The sequence below is a fragment of the Prionailurus bengalensis genome, chromosome C1 (assembly GCF_016509475.1).
Source record: "Prionailurus bengalensis isolate Pbe53 chromosome C1, Fcat_Pben_1.1_paternal_pri, whole genome shotgun sequence".
Taxonomy (NCBI): Eukaryota; Metazoa; Chordata; class Mammalia; order Carnivora; family Felidae; genus Prionailurus; species Prionailurus bengalensis.
The window spans coordinates 134329192-134353885 of record NC_057345.1 but is presented as its reverse complement, the minus strand read 5'-3'; positions in this window follow the sequence as shown (position 1 = coordinate 134353885).

The following is a 24694-nucleotide window of genomic DNA, read 5'->3' as shown; positions in this document are numbered from 1 at the left end:
CAAAATTTAAGGAGGCACCCCAGATCTCAGTAATCAAGATAAATATATTTTATGGCAATATTAAAAAAAATAAAAACTGATGCAAAAACCCATGATGGACTATTATATCAAAATTTTAAATAAAAGCAGAATTATTAGTACTGATTTTTTTCTCAGTCACTCATATGTCTCAGAATGATGCCTTTATTGGTTCTGATTAAGAGTTATGATTCAATAGAAAAGGAAGAAGGAAAGAAGGAAGGAAGGAAAGAAAGAAGAAAGAAGAAAAGAAAAAAAAAGGAGGGAGGGAGGAAGAGAGAAAGAAAAAGAAAGGAAGGAAAAGAAGGAAGGAAGGAAATAAAGAAGGAAGGAGGAGAAAGGAAGGAAGGAAGAGGAAGGAAGAAAAGGAGGGGAAGGGAGGAGAAAGAAGAAAACAAACAAAGGCTGTACTAACAGCCTTTAGTTGAAGGCACATTTAAAATGTACACTTGTTGGGGCTCCTAGGTGACTGATTCAGTTGAGCATTGACTCTTGATAGCTCCAGTTATGATCCCACAGTCAGGATCTAGCCTTGTCTTTGGGCTCCATGCTGAACTTGGAGCCTGCTTAAGATTCTCTTTCTCCCTGTCCTTCTGCCCCTCCTCCTCCCCAGTTTGTGCTTTCTCTTGATCTCTGTAAAAAAAAATAATGTATACTATTTAGCTGAGAGAGTTACCACTTCCTTTGACACCCTCACTGCCCTACCTCTTTGCAGAATCAAGTTGGAAATAAATTCCACATCAGTGTTTATAGTAAGAATTATAAACAACAAACAACAGAGAGGATACAGATTCTTGTCTGACTCTGAGTTTACTTAAGACAACCAATGGTCTCTCTGGATCTTAACCTTTTGCATGGTTAGAAATAGTACTATGCAAACAAACAAACAAACAAGAAATACAAACAAAAACTCCCACTATATTAATTTCAGAGGATTATTGCATTGTGAAATTAAAACAAAATTATCAGGGCGCCTGAGTGGCTCAGTTGGTTAAGCATCTGACTGTGGCTCAGGTCATGATCTCCTGGTTCATGGGTTCAAGCCCCGCATTGGGTTCCATGCTGACAGTTCAGAGCCCGGAGTCTGCTTAGGATTCTGTGTTTCCATTTCTCTCTGTCCCATACCATTCTCTCTCTCTCTCTCTCTCTCTCTCTCTCTCTCTCTCTCTCTCAAAAATGAATGTTTAAAAATTTAAAAATAATTATGTCCCCTGACCATTATTGACTTCAGATATAAATGTTCTTAATTTCAAAGTTAAGATGAATTTTCCAGGAAAAAGTTTTGACTTTAGCTCACCGATCCAAAAGCAAACACTTACAGAAATGCAGCTCTGCTTGGCTGAGTGGGTGCACAAACCTCTGACAGTTAAGAGTGAGGCGGCTTTAGTTCAGTGGCTGAACAGAGCTGGATGGAATACCATAGATTCAAACTTACAGCCGCCCCCCTTCTTGAGCCAGATGGCACAGATGTGGAGTGTGATCTATGTCAGACCAACAGAAGGGGCAATGGAATTAGAATTGAACTGATAGACTTTGAACAAAAACACCAGGAATTTTGCAGTGCACTCTAAGGCTACAGATTGAGCCCAGCTTGATCATGTTACTACCTAATAGCTGACTTTCTATGCCACTTTACAGCCTACAAAATGTTTTCATGAGCAACCCCTTTGAGACGCCCAGCTCAAATATAAGAATTGATGTAAATGCTTACACATTGATACCACATGCTACATGAAAAAAACTGAGACCTGAAGAAGACTTGTTCAAGTTCAACACAGTGAGTAAGAATTGGAGTAGTTCCTAAAGCTATCTGGTCCAAAATTCAGGATTTTTAATTTTATTTTATACCTTCTTTACATTACACTGGGCTACATTTTATACCTTCTATTTTATACCTTCTTTACATTACATTCATTGGGCTTTTATCACACTGCACCTTCATAGATACAGGCTAGACATTTCATAGTCTATACCTCAATTTGAGTTTGTCTGATGTTTACTCATAGTTAGATTCAGGTTGTGCATTTTAGGACGATCACAGAAGTAATATTGTGTTACTGTTGCATCTTATTAGATTACCCAAGATTTCTTTTTGCCCTATTACTGGTAGTGTTAATTTTGATCACTTGGTGAAGGTGGTATCTACTGTGTTTCTCCACTATACAAACTTTCAGTTTATTCATTTATTTTTGTGTATCACTATGAACCATGATTGTCTATTTTATTCAGTGTGCTGGTAATCCATTAACATCATTATTTATTTTGATACTTAGTTGTCCCACAGTTGGCCAGCGTAAGTCCTTCCTGCTGCCTTCTGTGTTCTTTTGGCATGCACCCTCATTGTTTGAGACTTTTATTATTCCTGGTACATGATTGCTAGGCTCATGTTATCCTTTTCTGCCCTACCACTGGAATCATACTTTTCTGCAAGGATTTCTAGTTATTTGGGGGGGGGGGGGAGAATAGAATTTAGAAACCAACACCTGGATTTAAGATGTTCTTACTACTATTGGGATGCCCCTGTTTCCAGGCTTTCCAAATGGAAAAGCAACAAAAAATATATGTAAACACACATATATTTACATCTCTATTCTATATTTAATTCTATATTGAAAACCACAGGTTTACACTAAAGTCTTTAATTTCAATATAATACTGTAGGGTTCAAATTAGTTTTCTCTCTTTCCATATTTAAAAAAAAAATTTTAATGTTTATTTATTTTTGAGACAGAGAGAGACAGAGTATGAACGGGGGAGGGTCAGAGAGAGAGGGAAACACAGAATCTGAAACAGGCTCCAGGCTCTGAGCTGTCAGCACATAGCCCGACGCGGGGCTCGAACTCACGGACCGTGAGATCATGACCTGAGCCGAAGTCGGACGCTTAACCGACTGAGCCACCCAGGCGCCCCTCTCTTTCCATATTTTTAATTTCTATCTCTGATGGTGAGAAGTCCAGTTCTCTTTATCCCTACCTGACATATTTATTTAGGTGATCAATGCTCCTCTATGTGACTGCTCTCTCAATACTGTTGCCGTCCTCTTCATGTACAAACTTCATGTACAAACCTCTCCAATACAAACTGGATCCAGTTGGGCTCCAACACTTTGCACCTGGCTGAACTGCTCCCCCACAACATGTGAATGCTTTTTTCTCCCTACTTTTCCTCCAACTTTCTGGGTGGAATTACCCTATAATATGGAAAATGTTATCACTCTACACTCCTTACCCTACCTAGGGTTAAATACCTCATGATGATATGGTCTCCCAGGTGAACATACTCTTTCCTGGCTATGGTTATGACAGCTCTATTGGACAGTCATACCATGCAGATGCCCTTCTCAACCCACTTGGGCTCACACACCCCGTGAAGAGATAATCCTTCTGGAGACATCTTCCTCATACTGTTCATAATCTAATTCTCCATGTCAAGCTGCCCTCCCTGCACACACCTGGAATGTCCTCCATAGGCCACTCAAACATTGACAACTGCACTGAATTAACTCCTCCACAGTCCCCTCAGGCTCCAACACCCTATGCAAGACCACCTTGCAATCCTCTTTTATACATGCTTTTCTCACCTTGCTTGAACTCTTAAGACTCTCCCCCTGCCCCCTCCCCCCACCATGGATATTCACCTTATCCCTTCTGAGATTCAATATCCTGAAGACGGCAACTCTCTACCCACCACATGAACACACTTCTACCCCACTTACATCGGAAATCCTATAACTAGCCACACCATCATGTGGACACACTTCTCACCATGTTTTGGTTCTGACATCCCACATCAAGCTGCCCTCTTAGTGGGCATTCCTAAGGAGGCTTGGGTTTTGATCCTCTCCATTGGGCCACCTCCCCTATAAATGTCCTTTTCACTCACACTGATTCCAAAACTGCACACTGAGCACTGGCCCCACTGTCCCCCCATCCCTGGCATGGACATCTATTATTCTCAGCCCCACCTCTTGATTGGTGGACTCAATTTTTCAAGAGGGAACAGAAAATGGAAGGGGTAGAGAAAAATAAAGCATTGTTTCAAAACATAGAATGATTTTCCCTTACCATTGCCCTCTTTGTTTTTTTTTTTTGTTTGTTTGTTTGTTTGTTTTAATTTTTTTTTTCAACATTTATTTATTTTTGGGACAGAGACAGAGCATGAACGGGGGAGGGGCAGAGAGAGAGGGAGACACAGAATGGAAAGAAACAGGCTCCAGGCTCTGAGCCATCAGCCCAGAGCCCGACGCGGGGCTCGAACTCACGGACCGCGAGATCGTGACCTGGCTGAAGTTGGACGCTTAACCGACTGCGCCACCCAGGCGCCCCGCCCTCTTTGTTTTTCAATAGGCATTTTTATTCACAAAACTGATTTCCATATTCTTCCATCCTCATCAGATGCCATGGTCTCAGGTTGTTTTCTAAGTCACATCAGGAAATGATGTATATAAACTAAGTACAGGAGCCATATTCTATAAAACATCAATAAAATATGCACATATAAAGAAATATATTTTAAAAGACGACTTGGAAAGAATCCTTTTTTTTATTACACCAAATGATTAAAAATCATTTTCCATGATCTTAATTCTCTTGATAAGATAATTGCCAATTGATAGTAATTAATTAGAAAATTTTTCTGCTAATTGGACAAAATTCTCTTTATAGATGAACAAAGCCAATTGGTTTTTTGCTCTGTCAGAAAAAAATAATGAAAAACAATAGGAAAAAAGCTTTAAAGTTGTGATATCAGCAGGGAATTATTTTGACAGCACACTTTCTAAGAAAAAGTACGTTTGAAATATGCTAGCTTAGTTGCTCTTTTTCAGAACTTTATTTCATTTTTATTTTTAGGCTCTTTCCTTACTGAGTATGCTCTTGGCCTTTGAAATATATTGTTTTTTATGTGTGTCTATGTACCTTACTTTAAGGAAAATGAATATATGTGAGAAACAGATCTCATAGTGAAGACCTGATGCTTTTTGGGTTGCAAAGTCTGATGTATCTATATGGTTTATAGGGCTGGATAACCTAACAGCAGTTTTAGGATGATGCATGATACCTAAGTAGATCCCTATTCCTATGTCACCAAGACTGAGATGCCTAACCTGCCTCATTAGGGGTCACTCCTCATCCTCCAGGCAGCATTCTAGAAAGGAAAAGAAGGTCTAAAGTGTGACGTGTATGAAGACAATCTCAGCATCACCTCTCCATACACATTAGTTCCCCCCCGCCCTCCCCCCCCCATAGCACCTTTACATCAGGGCAAAGAAATCTGGAAGGAGGTTGGCTTATTTAAAGTACCATATAGCTAAAGTCTCTGAATAAAACAAAGAGCACAAAGCACTACTGCTTTTATGATCAAACATAGAAAAGTATGTTTATAGTAATGGTTACAAAGGAAATGCACAATATTCATATCCATAATGGCAGGAAATGTTCCTAGAAATCAGGGAAGACCAATGCTATATTCATGCTACTGCATATGGTGCATGAGGTTTGCGGAAGAAGTGGCTGTATAGCAAAACATGGCACCTACAAATAACTGCAAGTCGTACAAATCCAATCCTGCTGTTGAAATCTCATACAGGTATCCCCACAGCACTCCATATACAACTGTGAGAGATTTAGAAAGGCCTAGGTATGGAGATTCCAGTTGGGGACAAGTCAGAAAGTTTACACTTTATTCATGATCTTAAGTTTATTTGTTCCTGGTTACTTGTACTCCAATTATATCAGACTTAATTTGTTGTGGCCCAAGAAATGCTTTTTATATATGAACACCCAGATTTACTCCAAAGATAATTCTCCAAAGAACTTCCTTTTGACATCTCATAGCAATCAGCATATACTGATCCAAACTTTGACATAAGTTATCTCTGTTTATCTTTCTTGCTTTGACTACCATCTGGCCAGTCTTCTCTAGATCTCAGCCAAACCTTTGGGCTTGCTTGACTTGAAAATATCTGTCAGTTTTATCATAACTCAAATCCTTCTGACCCATGTCTGGTGGGTCTTCCCCTCCATGCTTCCCTTGAAGGATGAAGGAGTAGAAGAAACTTATAGTGCTGGCTGCACTTCTTAGTAATGTCAAATGGAGTTACGTAGGATTTTTCTTGTTTTCTAAAAGTGTGACCCAATCAGAGAAGACTGTTTAATAAAGAACTAAAATGAGACAAGTCTTTGGGGAATGCTGTAAAAGTTATTAGAGAAAAGTGTTCCCCTTTCCAAAACCAAGGGATCACTTCTTAAGAACGGGTGCCCAAAGAAAAAGAATTATGTTCCCTAAGTGTTTAGGCAGTGCACTTGTAACTGTGCCCCTATACTACACAGGTAGAAGAAAGGATTAGAAAGAAATGGTAGAGATAAGAAAGAGGGAGCTGAGCAGAGCTCCTTGTCCTTCATCATTTGGCAATGTCTGTTGTGAACAGACAGAAGGAACTTCATCAGTAACAGGCTCTTGGGTAGATTGATGCTGGTCGGAAATAAGTGGCATTGGTATGGGTCTAACTAGAGCCTTATCTCTGATATTAAGAAATTGTGCTACTGAACACCACTTTGGGAGTCTTAACATCAATAGGTGTCCTTCTAAGAAAGACAGCATTTAAGTAACTGCTACATAAAAAGCATGAGTAGCCAGTTTCAGTTATCTAGAGAAGCAACAATAATCAACCTTGCTAGATAGTCACCTCTCACAGTGAAGTCAGGGAACACTCCTTTTTCCCCTTCTCTGTTCCGCTTTCTAATTAGCCCTAGAAAAGAAAGGAGGGAAGTGTGTAAATAGTGATTCTGTCAGAATTTCCCTTTCCTGCTTTTTTTTTCAAAACACTAAAGTCACAAGTGTTTTGTCTGAAATGGTGGAAAGAAGAAAAAACGTTTGAATCTAATTTAATGTGAATGTTTCTTAAATAATGGGATGGCATACTAAATACTGAACTGAAACTCTTTTAATTACTGAGAAATGACTATGAATGTATTGAAAATTCCAAGATATTAACAGACTCACTACATGGTAATATTTGAATAAATAAAATTGTTACGTGATATATCATCATTGTTACTTGTTATATCATCAAAAGTTGATCTTTCTTAACAAACTGTCCTCTTACTAGTTAAATGACTCTGGTGATTCACTTACACTTTTTGAATTTCAGAGTTTAAAGTGTGACTTTAAATTTAAACAGCCAAAGTTATAAGCAAAGGAAATCCATGAAGGATAGCAAAGAGCTGACAGGATGGAAATGTTTTCCTTCTGACTTTAGTCAGTAAGAAGAAAAAGGGCTCTACTGCATGGATTTGAAGGTCAACATTGTATGGTGCAAAGCTTTAATTGAATTTAGGACAGAAGGAGAACACTGGAGAAAAACTTGTATCAGGCATTAGGAGGTAGGAAATGACATTAAATGGCCAGATCTGGATAAGATAGGTCACAAACAGGGAAAGAGAAGGATATGATAAACCTAAATCCAAATGTCAAAGCAGAACAAGTTTCAAGAAAAAAATAACAAACAAAAAACACGAAGTACAAGGCTTTAGAGGTCCATAGACAATTACATTAAAATATTGCTGAGGCATGTTTTCGTCTCATTGATCAATGAGTATCAAGCCTGCTAATCAGTGCAACTACACAAGTGAACATAATATAGTCATCTCTTGCCCCCACACTGCTTAGAATCTAGAGAAGCAGAAAGACTCTAATGTTTTCTCTCTCCCATTTCTCGCCAATTAAAATGTTTTATAGACTTTATATTACTAAAGTATTTCTGATTCTCTCAATGTAGTTTATTTTTAATTTTATTTTTAAAACTTTCATTCCAAATTGAATTTTTAGTCTTGTTAACAGTTAAATTCTATCAAAATTCTTGTGACTGGGGCAATGGTTTTTACAGGCAGTCAATCTAGGCAGAAGTAAGTCTAAGACTTACTTATAAAGCTACTGCTATACGTAGAGGCTACTAATTTTGTCTGTTGAGACCATAGAATACTGGTTGCCACAACCAGGCAGAGTTGGCTTAGCAGGATTGCTAAACACAAGTATTCTATAGTCATTTATTAACTTGCAGATTGTTTAATATGGACTATATGCTGATAATTATATTTGTCCAAACTCTACAAGGGGAAGAGGACTGTAACCATTTCTCTTTGGATATACCCTTCAGTGAGGTCTGTTTATGATTTCTCTTTCACAAAATATTTGATGAGACCTCTAATTGGGGAGGGAGTCTAAGGGTTGCATTTCTATAAAAGTTTTGTTGGGCTACCTTTTCTGTCTGAAATGCTCAAGTCTATTATTTCTTTTCTGGTTTCCATACTTTTATGCTGCCACATAGGAGACTCATTACCACTTAAAGATAACTTCCCTTTTTTCCAGGTCTACCCCTTTTTGAAGACAACTTTTGGGTTTTATATTTGCGTTTGTTCATAATAACATCCTTTAACTACAGAAGTTTTGTTTTGTATCACAAACTTCAAACTCTTAGTTGTTTTTTTTTTTTACTTACTATTCCTGCAGTCACTGTCCTCTAATTTAGTTAAACATGCTATCTGTACTCTAATTGCTACATATTTTCACCCTGCCACCATCACCATAAGCTCTCTTCTGGTGAAGGGTTGTTTAACACAGTCATTTGCAACTTTGAGTTCCTTGCTGAAAACAGATTCCGCAAAGAATATGTGTATAACCATTGAATGACCTTATTTACATACTTGGCAATTGTAGTGCATCTTGCTGTATATCTCACAGATCCTCAGGATGGAGACATTCATTCCTCCAATAGTCATGACTATTGGCTACAGATGGCTTATGATTGATTCATTTTAGAAATTGCCTTCAGGGGCGCCTGGGTGGCACAGTCGGTTAAGCGTCTGACTTCAGCCAGGTCACGATCTCGCGGTCTGTGAGTTCGAGCCCCATGTCGGGCTCTGGGCTGATGGCTCGGAGCCTGGAGCCTGTTTCCGAATCTGTGTCTCCCTCTCTCTCTGCCCCTCCCCCGTTCATGCTCTGTCTCTCTCTGTCCCAAAAATAAATAAAAAACGTTGAAAAAAAAATTAAAAAAAAAAAAAAGAAATTGCCTTCAGCCTAAGAAAGCTGCCTCTCCCAAGGTCATGGTCATTGCTGGTGTCAGCTTACATTCAGTGACTGGTACTTGCACATCTCTGAAGTCTTGGCTCTGTTACTTTGACTTGGAGTGATCCAAAGATGCCTATGGTACTGCCTGAGCCTTCTGTTGCATCTGCATTACAGTTCAACTTCTTTCTCTGTTCAGTCCTGCTACCTTCACTTTCTTACACCTGTTGTTCCAGTATTTCTTCCCCAGTACAGCTTTTGCATGCAAATTCCTATCTTAGATACTGTTTCTGAAGACTGTGACTTAAGCCAATTGGTATCAAGAGTGATTCTAAAGAGTTAACTATAAAATGGGATATTAGAGCCAGATGACCCACTGGCTGGCTGCAATTGTGAATCCTATTTTTGATAGTACAGGGAGTACTGAGAAGCCTTGGTATGCTAGAGCAATGCAATTATTAAATTTTAACCAGTAGTGAATGAGGGAAAATAAATGCACTGGAGAATACAGTATCTCAAGCATTTAAGAAGTAAAAGAGAAGTAGTCATTATAATGTATGATAGTAGGTGACTCTTGCAGGGTACTAACAATGCATCAGAAAAAGACAAAGAAAGACTCTGATCACTGTTTTAAGGCAATATATGAAAGTCACAATACCTCCTTGGAAATGTATAAAAATATTCTTATTTTCTGATGCTAGACAGCAGAAAAAGTCTGAGCTTGGGATATATGGGATTAGGGTAACAAACTATACAGTTACATAAGGGAGAGTTTCCCCATATGGGAACATGTTCCTGTCACGTAAAATTTAACATTTTGACAAGGACCCTGGGAAATGGTGCTAATCACTACTAGGTAGGTTGTGCAAAGTTGGAAAAAGTGATTGCCCTCACTAAATAAAGAGAAATGAAAAGATACCCTGGTAAAGAGTGGAGAAAAGATAAAGTGTTCAAGAACATATGCTGTTAGAGTGCATATAATACATAAGTCTGTGAAACATTACGAGAACCCTGAGTACAATTTATTTAGCAAAGTTGGAAGAAAAGTATTAGCGAGGGGTACACCAGTATTGTAAATATCTGTGATGACTATCTCCTGTAGGCTAGGAATTATTTTAAAAGATGATGTTATCTGATTGAAAGAAAGGTGATCGAATGCCAAATTAATAGAGACCAGGTGGTAAGGTTTAATTGTCAGGAGAAAGATGAGTGAAAATATTGAAATCTATGTCAATGTCAACCATCACTATGGTAACTGTTAGTAGAACACAATGCTTCTGGGAAAAAGCTATATGTCAGCCAACAATGACATTGCTTGATTTATAAAATAAAACAAACATTATCCATACTGGCTGATAAGGCAGTCAAGAGAAGCAGCCCCTGTAAAAGTCATGAGACCTAGCCCAGTTTCAATACTCAAGTCAGTTTATAAACCAAGAACTCAGAGTGAATGGGAAGCTGGGTCTCCAGACCCTATAACATCATGGGAAATATGTAATGACTCTGTCAGTTCTTCCCCCAAAGAATGTGAATATTAACTCAATAATCATACCCTGGGAATATACAGCAGAAAGATAATAAATGGATAATAAGTAGATAATAAATAAATCTGGCCCAGGTTCTTTTCACTCTGGTTTCACTTGTTCCACAAAGTTAGTAAATTTCCAAGTCTTCAAACATATAATCAAAATGAACACCTTACTTGTTAGTTTGTATAACGCTTTGTTCTGGTTACTATTGTATACAACAAATTATCCCAAAGCTTAATGGCTTAAAATAAACGTTTTATTTTTTCTCATTTTTTGTGGATCAGGAATTCAGGAAGAACTCGGTTGAGCAGTTCTTACTTAGGACTTCTGATGCTTCTGTTGTCAGTTGTTGGCTGAGGTTGCAGTCATCTGAAGACTCAACTGGATTATATATCCAAGATAACTTGGTCACCTGTATACCAGTTGATTCTTTGATTGTTGGTTAAGAGCTCAGATGAGGACATCATCTACAGTAGTGCATGCTGAGTCTCTAGAGTATTTGGAGTTCTTACATGATAGCTGTTTTTTCCCAAGGCAAAGATTTCATGGGTATTAGGTAGACAGTGCATGACCTTTCCCGACATAGCCCTGAAAGGCATATATTATTACTTCCACTGCATTTGGTGATCAAATTGGCCACAAACTACCAAGATTTTAAAAAGACAGAATAGGAGGAATTTGAAAGACTTTTGAAGCAATGGATTCAAATTGCCATGCCCTTCCATCAATTCCTATGAAGAGTTACAATGGGAAAGGCCAAAGCAAGTTCCTGGAACACTCCCTTCAACAACTTGGTCAAGGTAGTAAATTAAAACCTAAAGTTATATCCTAGGAATGGCAGAGATTAGTGTCACCCTTGTAGTCTTAAAGGATGCAGGAGTGATCATCTTTATCATGTTCTCATTTAATCTCATTTAATCACAAAAGTGAGACAGATTGTGAAGTTTAATAATAGACTATCAAAAATTCAACCAAACACTAGCCCCAATTGCTGTTTTCCTGGTAGGAGTAGTTAAAGCACATTAGCATAACTATAGGTATATGATATATAGTCATTATCTGAAGAAAATATTTTTTCATCTTTATTAGGAAGGTGAATCAGAGGTAGTTAACAATCATGTGGAATGAAAAAAGAGTATGTATTATGATATTTATGTTAAGTCTCCTTCTCTCTATCATACTGTAGTTCAAAGAGACTAGGATCCTATGGATATTCAGCAGAATATAGTAATACAGTTGTCATTATGTTACTTGGAGATGATGAGTAAGAAGTAGTATTCTGGCAACCTTGGTAAAAAAAAAATCTATGTAGTCAAGAAATAGGAGTTTCAAACCTATAAAGACTTAGGAGCTACCCATATTAGTGAGGTGTTTATGGGTCCAGTAAACTGGAATATGCCAAAATATGCCATATATAACAAAGGTAAAATTATTGCAAATAGGATCTCCCGTCACTAAGAAGGAAGCACAGCCCTCATTTGGCATCTTGAGGTTACGGAGACAGCATATTCCACACTTGGGAATACTGCTCTTACTCATTTAAGCTGCTGACCCAGATGCCAGCTTTGGACAAGAGGCAATGCAAGAAAGGACCCTTGCATGTAGCAGGCCCAAGCTATGTTATAAACTACCGTGCAAGAAGACTTGCTACTTTGGTCACTTAACACAGCAGACTCAAATTTTGACCTTCGGAACAAATCTGGCCAGGTTCTGTTTTTGTTAATAAAGTTTTGTTAGAACACAGCAGTGACTACATATTTACATATTGATTACAGCTGCTTTCATACTGCAATGTCAGGTTAGAGCACAGGCAGTCTTTGCTTTGCATGGTTCTGATGTTTACAATTTTAGTTATCACAGTTTATTTAGATAACACTAGTCTCCCAAGAACATGGTTCAAGTTTCAGTCACCATGTTATATTAACTGCACTTCCATTAAGCACAAACTTTGCTGCTAGCTCTTCAGTCCCTAATCATCAAATGATCCTTGAGCATCAACTGTTCAGTTCACACACAGACGGAAAAGCGTGTTGTTGTGTTACCTCCTACTTTCATAGTGATAAACCCAAGTGGTATTTTTTTTAATGAATAATCAAGAAAGAGACTTAGCCAAAAGGAGACTTAGGCACTTTTGAACACTTCAAAAAGTGTTTTGAAGAAATAGAAAGTAATAATGATTGACGTGAAATTTGAGTCTAACATAAATGGAGCTAGAGAAGCTATAGCTGACCATCAGAATGTTAACACTACTATCATTAGAGAGACACTGGATATACAGCTTGAGGAATTTGATGAAGGAGAATTTATCAACATAGTAAGTGTAATAAAGTGGTTGTGATGCAAAAGGTGAAGATGTCTCAGAGGAAGTGACACTGCAAAATCTTCACAATAAAGGAAAATTTGGATATATTTTATTGAAATTGAAAGAGCAAAGGATAAAACATTGGAAGCTGATGCAACCTTAGAAAGAAGCATGACAATTCACCAGTGCACAGAAAAGATGCCCACTCCATCTATTCAGCTATACAATAAGAAGAAAGCAAGTATTGTTCAAACTACTTCTTTAATCAATCTTTTCTTTTAATTGTAAATTCACATGCAGTGCTAAGAAACAACCAGACAACTCCCATGGGCCCTTTATCCAATGGTAAACATCTTCCAAAATTATAATACACTATCACAACCAGAATAATAAGTCTAATTTTTTTTAATTCTCCACATTTTCAATGTTTGAAGTCACAGTATACTATATAAATATTAGTTTTACTATTTTTTAAGTTTTCCTGTATGCTCACAATTGGCTGTGACCATTTAATATTTTGACAAAAAGTTTTAAAACTACGGAACAATCATAATTTTATCCATTAATTATTGAGATTGCTTTGCATGGTTTCAGCTTGCCATAGTCATCTTTTTCTGGACCTTCTCCATCTACCCTGCAAAGCAAGGACTTTTGAAGGTCTGACCCACGAGGTCTAAACTATATACTATCAGGCTCTGTACAGAAAAAAAACTGTCAACCCCTGGTCTATGGTATTAGTAGGCCCTTTATGTACTCTGAAATATTTCCATTTAGCAGAGTATGTCATCTGACAAAATCATAAGTTTTTTATGAAAAAGTGTTAGGAACTGCCAGGAAATTCACATCTTGAATATAAATAAGAACTTAAAGTTAAAGGCATTTGAAGCTATAAAACGTCTAGCATTAGAGTACATTATAGCATTCATTAAAAGAGGGTGGATCTACTGAGTGGTTGAATGAATTGTATCTCTCCCGCCCCACACAACTCAACCAGAATATGTCTGGAATTATTTTGTTTTTGCCCTTCCTGTCATGTCTTTACAAAAGAAAATGTGGTAAGATAAGAGATGCATGGTACTGAGATTTCAGGACAGTTCTTTTAAACTTGCTTTTTTGTTAGTCTGTCTAGTTTAATAAAAGTGATTATATTTTACTTGTACAAATGTTCTAAGATGGAAAGGTTTATGTTTTCCCTACTTTCCTATACAATATCTTTAACAAAGAAGTTCATTTTATTCAAGAATATTAAGGTATTGTAAGTTTAAAAGTAGAGGAAAATTCATTTCACAGAGCAGATTTTTTTCAATTAGCTCTTGCTTTTGAGTATTTAGAGGTAATTAATTACATATGAAGCTACTTTATTACTTTGGAATTTTGAAAAATACCACACGGGATGATATTAAATCATTTAAAATTTTTTAAAAATGGAAATTGGGAGTTATGGAAGGACAGGAGAGATTTGAGTTTTATCTGTGTCACTATCTGTGGGCTCCTCTCTATCCATGATTACTTACTGTCACCATCAGAATATCGGTGCTCAGGAAAGCATAGGATAAAAACGAATCACCATAAGAAAGTGTTACTCAGGCAACTGGTCTTGAACAATGTCAATATTGAGTCAAGTCTGCAAGAAAATGACGAATACAAAGGGGAGAGACTCTACCAATATGCTTTTTATACTCCTAAAAGACCTACTGAGACTTTTACTTTCATTTATTTTCACCTTGCTGTGTGACTTTGGCCCATGTACTTAACACCTTTCATCAGCAGTTTTCTCGTCTTTAAAATAGAGGTAATAATAGTATTTACCTCAAATATTATCTTGAGAATTAACAGAAATATTGCTTGTGAAATGTTTAATACAAGGCTTGGTGAAAAGTGTTCTGATAGTTATTGCAGCCTTTGAATGAGTTCTGAGTTCGGCCAGCAGTCACTTAAAAAAAAAAAAGCTAACTATAAGGTGATATGATAAGTGTTATAGAAACCATTTGATGTAGTATACAGTCAGGAGCCACTTTACCTATTGACCATGATCTGCTTCCTGAGGCAGCCAAGTGAATAACCTCTCATCTTATGCTTTTTAAAAAATCAACCTGGTGCCCACATATCATAAAATAAAAAAATATCAGGGTCAAAACAATGGAGGAAAATTATAGATTGGGAAGTCATCAAGAAAAACTGCAAACACAGATAAAAGTCAAGGGAGTAGTGTATTCTCTATATGGCAGCTTTTCAAGCACAGTGTCTAGCAAACAAAACAAAACAAAACAAAACAAAACAAAACAAAACAAAACAAAACAAAACAAAACACCTTAAAGAATAAATTCTTTTTTCCATGATCATCAGTCCTTGGAAATAGAGGCCCTTTCCTAATGCTAAAAGAATCATCATTCGAGAGGAGAAATTTGGTCTGCAGTTGCTTCCCTCAATGTGTCCTTCAGCTGAAAGTCTGAAATGTAGGAGATTGAAAAGATCAAATGAAAATTAGTCACCCAGACTTTGAGAGGCTTTACCAGCCTAAAATGAGGGAAAAAGTACATGGTATTGAAAAAGATTCTGCTAAATAATTTTGATGCAAGATGAAAAAAACAAGTATCATTTGGAACAATAGTTTGTTATTAAAAACACATAAAATTTACAATCACCAAGTTTTCCTTTTCAATGTATTGAATTATCTATTTTATCAAATAAGAGATGAAAGGTGAGATGACATAATTGAAAGGAAATATGACTGAGGGAAAGTGAGTTCAGTAATAAAAACAGAGACATTCCAAAATCAAAATGGGGAAAATAAATGAACAGGCACCTTCCAAATAAGATATACAATGTTCAATACACATTTGAAAAATTCTCAGTATTATCATTTATCAAGGAAATGCAAATTAAAACCACAAAGAGAAATGACTACATACCTTTTCAAATCACTAAAATTTATAAATATTGGCCATACAAAATATTGGCAAGGATGTGAAGAAAATGTAATTTTTTTATATGAAATTTATTGACAAATTGGTTTCCATACAACACCCAGTGCTCATCCCAAAAGGTGCCCTCCTCAATACCCATCACCCACCCTCCCCTCCCTCCCACCCCCCATCAACCCTCAGTTTGTTCTCAGTTTTTTTTTTAATTTTTTTTTCAACATTTATTTATTTTTGGGACAGAGAGAGACAGAGCATGAACGGGGGAGGGGCAGAGAGAGAGGGAGACACAGAATCGGAAACAGGCTCCAGGCTCCAAGCCATCCACCCAGAGCCTGACGCGGGGCTCGAAATCACGGACCGCAAGATCGTGACCTGGCTGAAGTCGGACGCTTAACCGACTGCGCCGCCCAGGCGCCCCTGTTCTCAGTTTTTAACAGTCTCTTATGCTTTGGCTCTCTCCCACTCTAACCTCTTTTTTTTTTTTCCTTCCCCTCCCCCATGGGTTCCTGTTAAGTTTCTCAGGATCCACATAAGAGTGAAACCATATGGTATCTGTCTTTCTCTGTATGGCTTATTTCACTTAGCATCACACTCTCCAGTTCCATCCACGTTGCTACAAAAGGCCATATTTCATTTTTTCTCATTGCCACGTAGTATTCCATTGTGTATATAAACGACAATTTCTTGATCCATTCATCAGTTGATGGACATTTAGGCTCTTTCCATACTTTGGCTATTGTTGAGAGTGCTGCTATGAACATTGGGGTACAAGTGCCCCTATGCATCAGTACTCCTGTATCCCTTGGATAAATTCCTAGCAGTGCTATTGCCGGGTCATAGGGTAGGTCTATTTTTAATTTTCTGAGGAACCTCCACACTGCTTTCCAGAGCGGCTGCACCAATTTGCATTCCCACCAACAGTTCAAGAGGGTTCCCATTTCTCCACATCCTCTCCAGCATCTATAGTCTCCTGATTTGTTCATTTTGGCCACTCTGACTGGCGTGAGGTGATACCTGAGTGTGGTTTTGATTTGTATTTCCCTGATAAGGAGCGACGCTGAACATCTTTTCATGTGCCTGTTGGCCATCCGGATGTCTTCTTTAGAGAAGTGTCTATTCATGTTTTCTGCCCATTTCTTCACTGGGTTATTTGTTTTTCGGGTGTGGAGTTTGGTGAGCTCTTTATAGATTTTAGATACTAGCCCTTTGTCCGATATGTCATTTGCAAATATCTTTTCCCATTCCGTTGGTTGCCTTTTAGTTTTGTTGGTTGTTTCCTTTGCTGTGCAGAAGCTTTTTATCTTCATAAGGTCCCAGTACTTCACTTTTGCTTTTAATTCCCTTGCCTTTGGGGATGTGTCGAGTAAGAGATTGCTACGGCTAAGGTCAGAGAGGTCTTTTCCTGCTTTCTCCTCTAAGATTTTGATGGTTTCCTGTCTCACATTTAGGTCCTTTATCCATTTTGAGTTTATTTTTGTGAATGGTGTGAGAAAGTGGTCTAGTTTCAACCTTCTGCATGTTGCTGTCCAGTTCTCCCAGCACCATTTGTTAAAGAGGCTGTCTTTTTTCCATTGGATGTTCTTTCCTGCTTTGTCAAAGATGAGTTGGCCATACGTTTGTGGGTCTAGTTCTGGGGTTTCTATTCTATTCCATTGGACTGTGTGTCTGTTTTGGTGCCAATACCATGCTGTCTTGATGATGACAGCTTTGTAGTAGAGGCTAAAGTCTGGGATTGTGATGCCTCCTGCTTTGGTCTTCTTCTTCAAAATTCCTTTGGCTATTCGGGGCCTTTTGTGGTTCCATATGAATTTTAGGATTGCTTGTTCTAGTTTCGAGAAGAATGCTGGTGCAATTTTGATTGGGATTGCATTGAATGTGTAGATAGCTTTGGGTAGTATTGACATTTTGACAATATTTATTTTTCCAATCCATGAGCAGGGAATGTCTTTCCATTTCTTTAAATCTTCTTCAATTTCCTTCAGAAGCTTTCTATAGTTTTCAGCATACAGATCCTTTACATCTTTGGTTAGATTTATTCCTAGGTATTTTATGCTTCTTGGTGCAATTGTGAATGGGATCAGTTTCTTTATTTGTCTTTCTGTTGCTTCATTGTTAGTGTATAAAAATCAACTGATTTCTGTACGTTGATTTTGTATCCTGCAACTTTGCTGAATTCATGGATCAGTACTAGCAGACATTTGGTGGAATCTATCGGATTTTCCATGTATAATATCATGTCATCTGCAAAAAGCGAAAGCTTGACTTCATCTTTGCCAATTTGGATGCCTTTGATTTCCTTTTGTTGTCTGATTGCTGATGCTAGAACTTCCAGCACTATGTTAAACAACAGCGGTGAGAGTGGGCATCCCTGTCGTGTTCCTGATCTCAGGGAAAAGCTCTCAGTTTTTCCCCGTTGAGGATGATGTTAGCTGTGGGCTTTTCATAAATGGCTTTTATGATCTTTAAGTATGTTCCTTCTATCCCGACTTTCTCAAGGGTTTTTATTAAGAAAGGGTGCTGGATTTTGTTGAATGCTTTTTCTGCATCGATTGACAGGATCATATGGTTCTTCTCTTTTTTTTTGTTAATGTGATGTATCACGTTGATTGATTTGCAAATGTTGAACCAGCCCTGCATCCCAGGAATGAATCCCACTTGATCATGGTGAATAATTCTTTTTATATGCCGTTGAATTCGATTTGCTAGTATCTTATTGAGAATTTTTGCATGCATATTCATCAGGGATATTGGCCTGTAGTTCTCTTTTTTTACTGGGTCTCTGTCTGGTTTAGGAATCCAAGTAATACTGGCTTCATAGAATGAGTCTGGAAGTTTTCCTTCCCTTTCTATTTCTTGGAATAGCTTGAGAAGGACAGGTATTATCTCTGCTTTAAACGTCTGGTAGAACTCCCCTGGGAAGCCATCTGGTCCTGGACTCTTATTTGTTGGGAGATTTTTGATAACCGATTCAATTTCTTCGCTGGTTATGGGTCTGTTCAAGCTTTCTATTTCCTCCTGATTGAGTTTTGGAAGAGTGTGGGTGTTCAGGAATTTGTCCATTTCTTCCAGGTTGTCCAGTTTGTTGGCATATAATTTTTCATAGTATTCCCTGATAATTGTTTGTATCTCTGAGGGATTGGTTGTAATAATTCCATTTTCATTCATGATTTTATCTATTTGGGTCATCTCCCTTTTCTTTTTGAGAAGCCTGGCTAGAGGTTTGTCAATTTTGTTTATTTTTTCAAAAAACCAACTCTTGGTTTCGTTGATCTGCTCTACAGTTTTTTTTAGATTCTATATTGTTTATTTCTGCTCTGATCTTTATTATTTTTCTTCTTCTGCTGGGTTTAGGCTGCCTTTGCTGTTCTGCTTAAATTTCCTTTAGGTGTGCTGTTAGATTTTGTATTTGGGATTTTTCTTGTCTCTTGAGATAGGCCTGGATTGCAATGTATTTTCCTCTCAGGACTGCCTTCACTGCGTCCCAAAGCTTTTGGATTGTTGTATTTTCATTTTCGTTTGTTTCCATATATTTTTTAATTTCTTCTCTAATTGCCTGGTTGACCCACTCATTCGTTAATAGGGTGTTCTTTAACCTCCATGCTTTGGGAGGTTTTCCAGACTTTTTCCTGTGGTTGATTTCAAGCTTCATAGCATTGTGGTCTGAAAGTATGCATGGTATAATTTCAATTCTGGTAAACTTATGAAGGGCTGTTTTGTGACCCAGTATATGATCTATCTTGGAGAATGTTCCATGTGCACTCGAGAAGAAAGTATATTCTGTTGCTTTGGGATGCAGAGTTCTAAATATATCTGTCAAGTCCATCTGATCCAATGTCTCATTCAGGGCCCTTGTTTCTTTATTGACCGTGTGTCTAGATGATCTATCCATTTCTGTAAGTGGGGTGTTAAAGTCCCCTGCAATTACCACATTCTTATCAATAAGGTTGCTTATGTTTATGAGTAATTGTTTTATATATTTGGGGGCTCCGGTATTCGGCGCATAGACATTTATAATTGTTAGCTCTTCCTGATGGATAGACCCTGTAACTATTATATAATGTCCTTCTTCATCTCTTGTTACAGCCTTTAATTTAAAGTCTAGTTTGTCTGATATAAGTATGGCTACTCCAGCTGTCTTTTGGCTTCCAGTCGCATGATAAATAGTTCTCCATCCCCTCACTCTCAATCTAAAGGTGTCCTCAGGTCTAAAATGAGTCTCTTGTAGACAGCAAATAGATGAGTCTTGTTTTTTTATCCATTCTGATACCCTATGTCTTTTGGTTGGCGCATTTAATCCATTTACATTCAGTGTTATTATAGAAAGATACGGGTTTAGAGTCATTGTGATGTCTGTATGTTTTATGCTTGTAGTGATGTCTCTGGGACTTTGTCTCACAGGATCCCCCTTAGGATCTCTTGTAGGGCTGGTTTAGTGGTGACAAATTGCTTCAGTTTTTGTTTGTCTGGGAAGACCTTTATCTCTCCTTCTATTCTAAATGACAGACTTGCTGGATAAAGGATTCTCGGCTGCATATTTTTTCTGTCTAGCACCCTGAAAATCTCGTGCCAATTCTTTCTGGCCTGCCAAGTTTCAAAAGAGAGATCAGTCACGAGTCTTATAGGTCTCCCTTTATATGTGAGGGCACGTTTACCCCTTGCTGCTTTCAGAATTTTCTCTTTATCCTTGTATTTTGCCAGTTTCACTATGATATGTCGTGCAGAAGATCGATTCAAGTTACGTCTGAAGGGAGTTCTCTGTGCCTCTTGGATTTCAATGCCTTTTTCCTTCCCCAGTTCAGGGAAGTTCTCAGCTATTATTTCTTCAAGTACCCCTTCAGCACCTTTCCCTCTCTCTTCCTCCTCTGGGATACCAATTATGCGTATATTATTTCTTTTTAGTGTATCACTTAGTTCTCTAATTTTCCCCTCATACTCCTGGATTTTTTATCTCTCTTTTTCTCAGCTTCCTCTTTTTCCATAACTTTATCTTCTAGTTCACCTATTCTCTCCTCTGCCTCTTCAATCCGAGCTGTGGTGGTTTCCATTTTGTTTTGCATTTCATTTAAAGCGTTTTTCAGCTCCTCCTGACTGTTCCTTAGTCCCTTGATCTCTGTAGCAAGAGATTCTCTGCTGTCCTGTATACTGTTTTCAAGCCCAGCGATTAATTTTATGACTATTATTATAAATTCACTTTCTGTTATATTATTTAAATCCTTTTTGATCAGCTCATTAGCTGTTGTTATTTCCTGGAGATTCTTCTGAGGGGAATTCTTCTGCTTGGTCATTTTGGATAGTCCTTGGTGTGGTGAGGACCTGCAGGGCACTTCCCCTGTGCTGTGGTGTACAACTGGAGTTGGTGGGTGGGGCCGCAGTCCGAGCTGATGTCTGCCCCCAGCCCACCCTTGGGGCCACAGTCAGACTGGTGTTTGCCTTCTCTTCCCCTCTCCTAGGGGCAGGATTCACTGTGGGGTGGCATGGCCCGTGTGGGCTACTTGCACACTGCCAGGCTTGTGATGCTGGGGATCTGGCGTATTAGCTGGGGTGGGTAGGCAAGGTGCACGGCGGCAGTGGGGGCAGGCTTAGCTCGCTTCTCCTTAGGTGATCCACTTCAGGAGGGGCCCCTCTTCTGTGGGCCTCTCGTCTGCGCTTGGGTCTGGCGACTCCGTTCTGCTAATCCTCTGGCAGTTTTCTGGGTTTATAGGCAGGTGTAGGTGGAATCTAAGTGATCAGCAGGACGCGCGGTGAGCCCAGCGTCCTCCTATGCTGCCATCTTCCCAGAATTCCTCAGAAAATCTAATTCTTATACATTGTTGGTGAGAATATAAAACACTGTTTTTTTGTAAGACTATTTGGCATTTCCTAATAAACAAAACAAATGACATATGCAATGTCCATGAATAGCAATTCCACTATTAGGTATTAAGAAAAAATATTTTTATATATACACAAAGAGCTGTGATAGGCACTGTCATAGTGTCTTTATTCATAATGGTTAGAGACTGAGACCATCCCAAATGTCTGCCAAGAGAAAAATGTATACCAAAATTGTATTCATATAATGGAATAGCACTTAGTAGCAAAACAAAACAAAACAAAAAACTATATATACAACATGAATGAGTCTTCCAAAGATCATGTCAAATAAAATAAGAGAGGCATAAAAGAATAAATGATAAATTAATTTATATATATGAAGGTCAAAAATAGGCAAAACTAACCCACAGTGATAGAAGTCAAAATAGTGTTAACTTCTATGGGTAAGGTTGAGATTGACTGGAAAGGTCATGAGAGAACTTTCAAGAATGATGGAAATATTCTATAGTGTGATTTGGGTGGTATCTACATGCTGAGTATAATGCAATACAATAAAACTTACCCATTTTAAGCATACAATTAGGTAAGTTTTGACAAATGTATTATAGTTCATACAACCAGCACTGCAATCATGATCTATTTATTCTGTTCCATATGGTATCCAACAGCCACATGTGCCAGTGAGCACTTGATACTAAGAAATGCAGTAAGAATACACTCTGGATTTTAAAGATTTAGTACAGGAAAATATAAAATATTCTATAACTTTTACACTGGATACATGTTGCAGTGATATTTTGCATATATTGAGTTGCATAAAATATATTATTAAAATTAGTTTCACCTGTTTCTTTTTTCATGTGGCTATTGCAAAATTTTCAATTCCATATGTGGCATGCATTACAGTTCTCATGAAGAGTGTTATAAGACTATTCAATGAAATTATTGAGATTTGTTTTTGCCATTATTCCCACCTCCTATTCTTCTGCATTACAGATGTCATGTATTTTACTTTTACATATGTTGTAAACACTATGATACATTTTATTATTTTTGCTATAAAGAGGAGGTTATATTTTATTTTATTTATTTTTTAGGTATTTTCTGATGAAATGATGGTTTTAATGTTTTTAATATTTATTTATTTTTAAGAGAGAGAGAGACAGAGCACAAGTTGGGGCGGGGCAGACAGAGAGGGAGACACAGAATCTGAAGCAGGCTCCAGGCTCTGAGCTGTCAGCACAGAGCCCAGTGCAGGGCTCTAACTCATGAATCGGGAGATTTTGACTTGAGCCATCAGAGGTTTAACGAACTGAGTCACCCAGGTGCCCTGGGGCAGTTATATTTTAAAGAACATTTTAAAGATAGGCAATGCCTTTTGTAGATAACTGCATAATTACTATTTGGGGTGCTCCAAATTTTTGTTCTGCCAAAAAGACTTTTAAACATATGTGATAAGGCAGGTCTATTTTTTGTTTGTTGATTTGTTTTGTTTTGGTCTGAAAAGTCTTTAGTTTGCTTTTATGTTTTAAAAAATTATTTTTGCTGGCTATCAAATCTGAGTTTGTCAGTTATTTCTTTTAGCACTTTAAAGATATCACTTAATCACTTCACTCACGATTTCTCTGTTCTTACCTTTTTTGTTCTCTGCCTATAGATTTCCTCCTTATCATCAGTTTTTAAAAGTTTAATTTCAGTGTGCCTTGGTATGGTTTTCTTTGTTTATTCTGCTTTGTGTTCTTAGAATTTCCAGGGTATTTAGTTTTATAGTTTCCATCAATTTCTTTTAATTTATTTTTTATTTTTTACCTTTCTTCAAGTTTTCTTTGTATGCTTTCTCTCCTGAGAACTAAATTATGGATATTTTAGTACATTTAATATCTTTCCTCAGGTGACTGAATTGCTAGTTGTTTTGCTTCTATTTCTTCTCTAAGTGCTTCACTTTAGTTTTTAATGCCAGGTCTTTAAGTCTATTGATTTCTTCTTCAATACCTAATTATTGCTAATTTCATTATTTTATTTCCAATTTTGGTATCACATTTTATCTCCCTAGAATTTCCATTTGTGTTTCTTGTTTGTATTTATTCATTTCATTCTCTTTATCAGGTTTGTGTTTTCTCCTCACTCTTCTGTATATAGGGAGCACATTTTATTTTTCTGGATCTGTTTTAAATACAATTATAATTAGAACTTACAATTTAAAATTTACTTCATGTATTGTTTGATTTTGTTTGCATTGTTTGAATTTTATCCTCATTATGGGTCATATTTCCCTGCTTCTGAGCATGTCTGGAAATTTGGATGCTGAAGTATGAATTTTACATTTTTGGGTTCCTCATATTATTGCATTCATGTAAGTAGTATTGGACTTTTTTTAGCATGTAGTTTACATTACTTGGGATTTGTTTAATACATCTGAGGTTTGCTTTTAAGCTTTTTTAGGTCAGTGCAGAGCAGTCTTTAATCTATGGCCAATTGAGCTCTATTACTAAGGTGGTATCTTTCTGAGAACTATGATGCCTTATTTATTGAGATTTTTCCATTTGGACTGGTGGTAATATGAACTATTCCTAACCATGTGTGAGATTTGCAAATTGTTAGGTTTCCTCTTTTCTGGAAAGTCTTTCCCCAACCTGTGTAACTTCCTTTAACACATGTATTGAGGGGTACTCAGCTGAGGAATTGAGGGGTCCTCTTCAAAGCTCTTTGCCCTTCCCTCTGTGCAACAATCCCTCTCCATTATTGAGCCACAAATTATAAGCACTAAGACCTCCCTGAACTTTGATTTATATCGTCTTATATTAGTGACCACCACATTCTCTGCAGGTTTTCTCGCCCTGCACTACAACCCCTTCCTGCTTCTAGGCAGGAAGCTGAGGTGATCAGAGGGTTCACCTTATCTGTTTTCTCTCACTCAGGAATCACCATCCTGGCTGCCTGTTGCCCAACATCTTAAAAAATGTTGTTTTTAATATTTTATCCAATCCTCCTGTTATTTGAGACAGGGACATAAATCTTTTTATTTCATATAGACCTAAAATTAA